The sequence below is a fragment of the Chiloscyllium plagiosum genome, chromosome 46 (genome assembly GCF_004010195.1).
Source record: "Chiloscyllium plagiosum isolate BGI_BamShark_2017 chromosome 46, ASM401019v2, whole genome shotgun sequence".
NCBI lineage: Eukaryota > Metazoa > Chordata > Chondrichthyes > Orectolobiformes > Hemiscylliidae > Chiloscyllium > Chiloscyllium plagiosum.
Window position 1 is genome coordinate 6,640,199 of NC_057755.1, and position 8,505 is coordinate 6,648,703.

The window sequence follows — 8,505 nt, forward strand, 5'->3', positions numbered from 1 at the left end:
CTCTATGACTCTATAACAGATTAGATACCAATGAAGGTCGAAATGTGAGTCTTTCATATCTGCGAGAGAAAGTCCCTACTTCCTGATCTGTCTCTGAGTGTCCTTGGTTGGGGTTCCAGTTATCGTTGTGTTTTCAAACCCTTTCAAATTTTCCCAGACTTAAGAAAAGCAAGGTAATGGTCTTCCAGCTGAAACGTTTATGTGCTGTGTCCAGCAAATAGTTAAGAGTCATGGGTTCACAACTTTGCACAGGATGGAAATAGACCCTTCCGTCCAACTCGTTCAGACCGACCAGATTTCACAAGTTAATCTCGTCCTGTTTTCCAGTACGTGGACCCTAATGCTCTAAGCCCAGTCTCCATCACTTGCTCTGGAAGCTCATTCCCATACATGCAGCATCATCTGCGTGAAAGAAAATGCCCTTCAGTTTCCTTTTACCAAAACTTACGTCATTTTGTTCTGGACTCCTCCACTCCAGGGAAAAGACCTTGTCTATTTACCTTATCCATGCCCCTCATGATTTTATAAGGTCACCCCTCAGCTTCCGACGCTCCAGAGAAAACAGCCCCAGTCTGTTCAGCCTCTTCCTGTAGCTCAAACCCTCGAACCTATGTAACATGCTTGCATATCGTTTCTGAGCTCTTTCAAGTTTCATTCCATTCTTCCGACAGGAGGGAAGCCTGAATTGCATGAAATGCTCCAAAAGTGGTCTAACCAATATCATGTGCAGCTGCAACATGACCTCCCAACTCCGATATTCAATGCACTGACCAGTAAAGGCAAGCATGCCAAACGCCTTCTCGACAATACTACCTACCTGCGACTCCACATTCAAGGAAGAACAAACCTGCACTGCAAGGTACCTTTGTGCAGCAACACTCCCCAGCATTTTACCATAAAGTGCATAATTTCTAATCACATTGATAACACTATGGCCTATCAAAATTCTTTTTAATTCAGCCTTGGGCACATTAATTACTGATTTCCTACTTACACAACAATGCAGCACAGCAACAGGCCTTTCGGCCCACCATTATTGAGTCAAACATGATGACGTTTGAAACTGATGCTACCTGACTACACGCAGTATCTGTTTTCGCTGTCAAAATGCTTCTTAAATGTTGCTGTGTGATTCCCATCTCCATCCTGTTCACATTATCCCGTAGATTCCCTTCCTACAACTCTCTGGGCCCTCCCTCTTTCCTGGAATTGTTCAACTGTTCAATCCCCAACCTCCCTGCTCACCACCCCCATACCTTTCTCTCTCCATCAACCCTGGGGGATCTTGCAGTTCCTGGTTGAGGATTGTCCTATCTGTCGAATACAATCACCCACCCTTTCACCTGCTTTCTGTTGTCAATCTCTCTCTCTCTGTCTCTCAATGGCTGCTCTTTCTCATCATCTTGTTTGTACTTCAATTATTTACCTGGGAGTCTGTGTCCATCTTTCATTCCCTGAGGTCTTTCTCTGCCCTACGTTGTCTCTTTCTGGGCGTTTCTCGCTCTCTCCCTCTTTCCCTGGTTTCACACTCTGCCTCTCCCTCTGTCGCTCACACTCAGCAGTTTTCAGTCTTCCTATCTCTCTCCTTCTGTCTCTCCCTCGTGTCTGTCCCTCCCTCTCTGTCCCTCATCTAGCTTGGATTCTCTCCCCCTCCCTATCTGTTCCTTCCCCCCTATCCTGCTATCTGCACCACTGTTCCTGTCCCTGGGTAGAGTTGGACTCAGTAGCACTTGGTGCTGCACATGCTGTTAACACAGTGGGATCTTGTTGTTCCCTGTGTCTCCCATTGTTGTCCAACCGGTGGGCGGGTTTGGGGGAGATAAAGCCCCCTTCTCACTGAGCTGAGGGGGTGGGGGAAGTTTGGGATCTTGTTGTGCATGAAGACACACACAGTTGAAAGGCACGTCAGATAGTCAGTGCATATACACCCCCCTACCCCCACTGCTTTTAGCCCTGTGGCGAGGGCTCAGTGGGGAGGGGATGTGGGGTGATGGGGATTTTGTACATGATGGAGACACAGAAGGGTCTTTCATACCCACTGGGGGGACAGAGAGAAATAACGGGATGAAACACAAAGAAGAGGAATATAGAACCTTTATTTTTCATTCAGGAGAATGGCTCGTATATTTCCACTACAGCTGTTGATGCATATGTAGCAAACGATAGAAAAAGAAATAATTGCATTTCTTATATTCCCTGGTAGTGTTTGCATTTGCAAGTAGCAAAATATTCGCGAAGACTAGCTTCATCATGTTAATAAAAAGATCTCTCTCAAATCTGGCTTGCATTTTTGTAGTTCCATAGAAATCAATCTCTTGGTACATAGAACTACCAAATCATTTTCCACTCACTGAAAGAGTCAGATAGCTAGACAGCATTGAACCAAACATGTTGATCCAACTCGTCCATGTCGACCAGATATCCTGACCTAATATAGTCCCATTTTCCAGCATTTGAACAATATTCCTCTAAACCCTTCCTATTCATATTGCCATCCAGACACTATTTAAAGTGGTAATTGTCTCAGCCTCCACCACTTCCTCTGGCAGCTCATGAAAATGTTGTCCCTGAGGTCCCTTTTAAACTTTTTACATTCTCACCGTAAACCTATGCCCCATTAGCTCTGGAGCCCACCAACCTGGGGAAATGACCTTATCTCTTCACATGATGTGTGACCCTCATGATTTTATAAACTTCAGAAAGGTCACCACTCAACCTCTGATGCTCCAGGGAGAATAGTCCCATTCAATTCATCCTCTCCCTTCAGCACAAAACCCTCACCCTAATCAAAAGCCTTAAAATCTCTTTAGAGCTTTCCCATAGCAGTCTCCGATGAATATTCATTTGATCGTTAAAACTGAGATTCTATTTTCGGTATCTCTGCTTTCTTCATATTGAAGAAGAGGCCAGAGGCTGAGAAAGTGCTTGGGCTGCGTTGTAGCAAAAGGATTGTGCCTGTTAAAGCTATAGCACAAAGTTTTGTTTGCTCCCTGAATGTCCTTTTCTTGCCAACATATTTAGAGTTCAGAGAATAGAATCGCAGTTCTAAGAATCAAATGAATATTCTTTGGAGCCTAGAGTAAGTTTTCTGCTTGTATCAGTGTCATCTGAAACCAAGAAAGGTACAATCTCTTGTGGTGATGCAGATTATAGGAACAGCTAAGTCAAGGTTACCAGTACATCGTATTTAGTTTTTTTCATTTTTCATTTATTTCTGAATGTCCCTGCTTGTCTTTCTGTCTTGGTGTCAGAGAACTGGTTCTAATTAAAGAGGATTGTGGTTAAAAGTTAATTAATAATTCGATTACTTTGTTGCTTAAAATTGCTCTGCTTCGGTTAATATATTGTGAACAAATAGTGTAGTCTTTGATTTATAGACCTTGTATCTAGTATTGGTTATTCACAATGTCTAGTTCTGGCATTTCAAAGAGTCTGTTTAGGAACCATTGAGATCAATTTTGTGAGGCATTGAGCATTTAATTTTCCTGCTTTGTAAACACAAGGACAGGGAAACTGATTTGATTTGCCTGTCAGTCTTCATATCTGAACAAACACAATCTATTCTAAGCACAACATCTTTCTTACATTTTCAAATAGTTGAAAGGAATTCACTGGAGAAAGCTGGAAACAGGCCAAAATATCAGGCCCTGCATTCTGAGTGCTCAGTGATTTGTTATTCAATAACGCACTTTGCATTACTCGTATTAAAAATAGAGTCGAAAAGTGCGGTGCTAGAAAAGCACAGCCGGTCAGACAACATCAAGGAGCAGGAGAGTTGAAGTTTCAAAAATTAGCTCCTCATCAGGAATTCCTGATGAAGAGCTTATGCTCAAAATGTTGACTCTCCTGCACCTTGGATGCTGCCCGACCTGCTGTGCTTTTCCAGCACCACGTTTCGACTCTGATCTCTAGCATCTGCAGTCCCCACCTTTTGTTTCTCGTATGAAAAATAACATTGCACGGAATTCTGAGTCGCAAGCGTTTCTATATTTCACCCCAAAATTTGGAGACATTTTCCCTGATTCATTCCTTTTTTAAATAACTTTCATTCATTTAACTTACAGAAAACATTTTGAAAATGATAATTCTCTCTAGGGGAAACTGCAGCCTTTCCATGGTGACCATGACAACAGCAGCTTTACTGATCTTGATCTTCAACATAAATGTGTTTTACATTTTCAGTGATAACTTCACACATTCTTTCCTTTCCTATCGGTGTTTATAAGTTACTTAATGTTCTGAACTCAGTCAACTTGTCACTGACAGTGTAGTTCACAGTCTTTAGATTAGATTACATTACAGTGTGGAAACAGGCCCTTCGGCCCAACAAGTCCACGCCGACCCGCCAAAGCGCAACCCACCCATACCCCTACATTTGCCCCTTACCTAACAATATGGGCAATTTAGTATGGCCAATTCACCTGACCTGCACATCTTTGGACTGTGGGAGGAAACCAGAGCACCCGGAGGAAACCCACGCTGACACGGGGAGAATGTGCAAACTCCACACAGTCAGTCGCCTGAGGCGGGAATTGAACCCGGGTCTCCGCCACTGTGAGGCAGCAGTGCTAACCACTGTGCCACCGTGCCGCCCATACTTGTTCAGATTTGATCGATATGTGGCAGTATGTTGTGAGAGGTTGAAAGCAAAGTATTGCAGAGTGAGGTCAGTGGCTACAGTTATAATGGTCACCCCATCTCTGACCCTTTTGGGTTGCACATGCACCTGAACAAGTAATTAATCATTTACAGTGAGGTTGCCGCACAAAGTTTAACTTCTTCACATCGCCATTGGGTACAGCATTCTCCGGGTTACAAAGTATTTTAGCTTCTTGGCTTCCATTTTCTTTGCTATTCGCATTTAATTCCTTGACCATCAGAAGAATTGTAGTTGCCAATTGACCTCGTCCGGGGACGCAATAGTGAGAGCCAAAGAGACCGAGAGATGGAAGGTTGAAGAAGGTGGGCGGCACGGTGGCTCAGTGGTTAGCACTGCTGCTTCACAGTCCCAGGATCAATACAGCCTCTGGTAACTATTTGTGTAGGTTTCCTCCCACAGTCCAAAGATGTGCGGGTCAGGTGAATTGGCTATGCTAAATTGCCATAGTGTTAAGTGCATCAATCAGAGGGAAATGGTTATGGGTGGGTTACTCTACAGAGGGTCAGTGTGGACTGCTTGGGCCGAAGGGCCTGTTTCCACATTGTAGGGAATCTAATCTGAAAAGGTCCATTATTTTACTCTTCATTATATTGGAAAGTTTTATTTTTCTGTGACATTTTTATCTACGAGGATAACAAATTAGATTAGATTACTTACAGTGTGGAAACAGGCCCTTCGGCCAAACAAATCCACACCGACCTGCCGAAGCGCAACCCACCCATTCCCCTACATTTACCCTTTTACCTAACACTACGGGCAACTTAACGTGGCCAATTCACCTGACCTGCACATCTTTGCACTGTGGGAGGAAACCGGAGGAAATCCACGCAGACACAGGGAGAACGTGCAAACTCCACACAGTCAGTCGCCTGAGTCGGGAATTGAAGCCGGGTCTCTAGCGCTGTGAGGCAGCAGTGCTACCCACTGTGCCACCGTGCCACCGTGCCACCCACAGATGACCCACATTATCGAGGTAATTACACAGCTCCTGCCAACATTGACACTGAAACTGGTTACATGCTCATGTATTTAATTTCATGCAATAACGTGTGTGTTTATACAGCCACACAAAGTCAATTCAGGGAACAACTGTAGGAAGTGTCGACGGTCCCTTGATCATTTATTCTCGTGCTGGTCAGTGGAAAGAAAGAGTAATAAAAGGAAAACACTATCTCCACCTCCTTTGTCTTCTTCTGCCTTTGAAAGTTCTGAGGAGAAGAAATGAGGCCCTTATATTTTACTTTCTTTGAATGCTTCACGAATGAGTGAAAACTATTCAGCTATACTCCATTTCTCATAGGTGATGTTTTATAAGTTGCATCAATGAAGTAAAAAATGTGAAATTTGTTACAGTGTGTGGGCACCATTCAAATCATCGTTGAAGTCACAGACTTAGGAGTCACAGATTCCTTCAGTACAGTACCAGGCCCGAGGACCCCAAATGGTTCAAGCCGAACAAAATGTCCGTGCACACTAACTCCATTCCCCTGCATTTGGCTCATATTCTTCTAATACTTTCCTATCAACGAATTTGTCCAAATGCTGTTTAAATGTTGTTAATATAGCCGCAGCTCATTCCATATACGTACCACCCTCTGTGGAAAAATGTTCCCACGAGGTTTCCTCTTATTCTTTCCCCTCCAACCTTAAAGGGATGCCGTCGAGTAATCGATTCCGCAGCCTTGGGAAAAATGATTGAGTGCATTCGCTCCATTTATGCCTGTCATGATCTTACACACTTCTATATGATTCCCCCCACCCCCCGCCACCCCCTCACACACACACACCTGTCTGCTACCCTTGAAAGGAAAAAAGACCGAGCTTGAACAAACTCTCCACATAACTCAGACATTTGAGTCCTAGCAAAACTCTTGTTTGGTATAAATATAATGGGAGACATACCATTATGCAGCTGACAGTTAACTTACCAAAGGGGAATTATACGATTGGCTGGTCAGTGATACCCATATCTCAGCAAAAAACATCTTGCAGTTGCGGTTTGCACTGCCCTTAATGGCATTTTCTTGTAAAATACTCAATTGGAAACGACGACTGGGGATGGATGATCAATTTTGGCCAACCAGCAGTGCCCACATATCACAAATGAATAAAAAAATGACACGATAATTTACTGGTAGTGGGCAATTAACTGGTAAAAAGATGTACCAGTACGGTTTGATGAGGATCAAGATAGTCTAGATTGTATGTGGTAATAATCTTTGGTGAAATATTTGTGCAGTAATGAGTACTTTTCCTTTCCCATCTTAAGTGTTAAAGTGGTTTCAATTTTAAATAGAATGTGGAGCTACCTGTACGAAGAATTTGACAAATTCGGTTAGTCTTCAAACAGGTGCAATAAGCAGCATCTCCTCATTCCATTTTTTTCAGAAAGTGGCTATGCCGCTCAGAACTTAATTGTGGCAGAATGGATGCAGGAAACTGTTGTGCTTCCAGTCTGTCTTCTCAAGCTTCATGAGTATCATATAGACCTCAGTGAGACCTCCTCTCCATCTCCCCAACTCCGGAGAGCGTCTACCTAAACTGCTCAATCTCACTTCACAAGACAAACAACTGATCACAGAAATCAATCGAGTGCACCTGTTCTGACCTGCCTCCAATGTAATTCGGCGTCCAGAGAATGGTGAATCTGTGGAATCCATTTCCTCAGAAGCTATGGAGGCCAGATCATTGAGTTTATTTAAAGCTGTGAGTTAGATAATTTCTTGATTGCCAAGGAGAACAAAGGTTACAAAATGAAAGTGGGGAAATTGGTTTGAAAAAAATCTATCAGACATGGCAGAATGACGGAGCAGAGTGTTTTATGCCAAATTGCCTAACTTCTGTTACTCTGTCTTATGACATTATGGTTTCATGCTTAATGTTATTTCCAATCGCTTCTGCAGCATAATTGTTTTAGGGGTGTATAAGTGGATCAAGTCATATTTAGACGTATACAGAATGCTGCAGGTGAAGATATCTTCTTATTGATCTGTAATTATATCCAAATGCTGCTGGGTTCAAATTGCTACCTTGTGGATCTTTTCTCCTTCTCAGTACAGTGTGCTTCACCAAGATGTGAAATGTTGGAAACTGTATACTGCTCTTGTCTTCAGTGCAAATATTGAATGCAATTTTATTCTGATATCGTTCGAACTGCAATTCCCTTGACCTTTCGTTGTGAAGCAAGTGCATGTTGAATTTGCAATAGTCTGCCCTCTAGTGGATTCAGACCATATTGCTTCAGAATTTTATCCGACAATCAATTGAAATTGTTATTGAAAAAAAAGACGCTGCTTCTAATTGATAATGGAAGTTAGAATACAAATTTCAACCACTTATGTAAGGTGTTAATCTGTTCTACTTTCTTAACTAACTCATTGGCAAAGTGCATTACTACAACAGGAAGTCTGTACACCACATCCATTATATTTCAATTTCTTTTCCTTCATGTGAACCAAGGTCAGAGTTGACTGTATTCCCTTGACCTTTTCCTTTCTTAGTGCCCCAGCATCCCTAGTTACCCCTTGTGAAGATGGTGTTGAGATGCCTTCTTGAACTGCTGCTGTCTATATGCCATATGCAGACACGCAATTCCCTGAGATCGAATTCCTCGAAGTCCATCCCTCACAAAACTGAAGGAACAGCGTTATATTTCTAAGTCAGGATGATGAGTGGCTTGTGGAGGAACTTGCAGTCGGTGGTATTCCGATGTATTGGCTGACATTGTCCTTCCGGATGGTAGTTGTTGTACGTTTGCAAGGTTTCCTAAGAACCCCAGTGCATCTTGCATGCAGCACACACCACAGTGAATGGGAAATTGAATCAAACCACATCATTCTCTCTCT